Below are 644 nucleotides of genomic sequence, written 5' to 3'. Positions count from 1 at the left end.
CTTAACCTCTATCGGAATAACTAATACTGTTATTGTTGATTTCATTTATGTATGCTATGGCTGTAGAGATGGCTTCAAGTAGCTGGAACCGCTACTTTGTAACCGCTACTCGACTGGTGCGAAAGTAGCCGCTTCGGATCGGGCCATGAAGCGGTTACAGCTACTAGCGCGCTCCCTGCTACTGCTGCAGTGGTGACATGTGACAAAGCAGTACGACACTGGCGCGCATGGTGGCAAAAGCTACAAACTCAGTAGTAAACAAAAGTAAACAAACCAAATCGGCTTCATATTGAAGTTTTGTTGTTGATCTGTGTTTGTGGACTGACTAAAGTTATTTAAATTACGGTCAATTGAAATATTATATTGACGCTATCCTTACTGCCGATTCCTAACTTTAGTTAATACTGAGGTAGGTTAGTATGCAATATTTAAGCTTCTGAAAAACCTAACACATAACTTAAAAATAGTGTACTGTTTGAGTGTAAAAGTAAAATTTATTATTTAATTAACAGTACAATAGCTCAACGCCAAGATTTTAAGTTTGGCGAGCTATAATAACCATAAACTCAACTTGAACGTTACAAAAAATTAAATTTCAAGCAATATTTGTTAATGTAGTTATTCCATTAACAAAAACCAAACTG

This window comes from Homalodisca vitripennis, chromosome 6 (genome assembly GCF_021130785.1).
Source record: "Homalodisca vitripennis isolate AUS2020 chromosome 6, UT_GWSS_2.1, whole genome shotgun sequence".
NCBI lineage: Eukaryota > Metazoa > Arthropoda > Insecta > Hemiptera > Cicadellidae > Homalodisca > Homalodisca vitripennis.
This window is presented reverse-complemented; position numbering follows the sequence as displayed.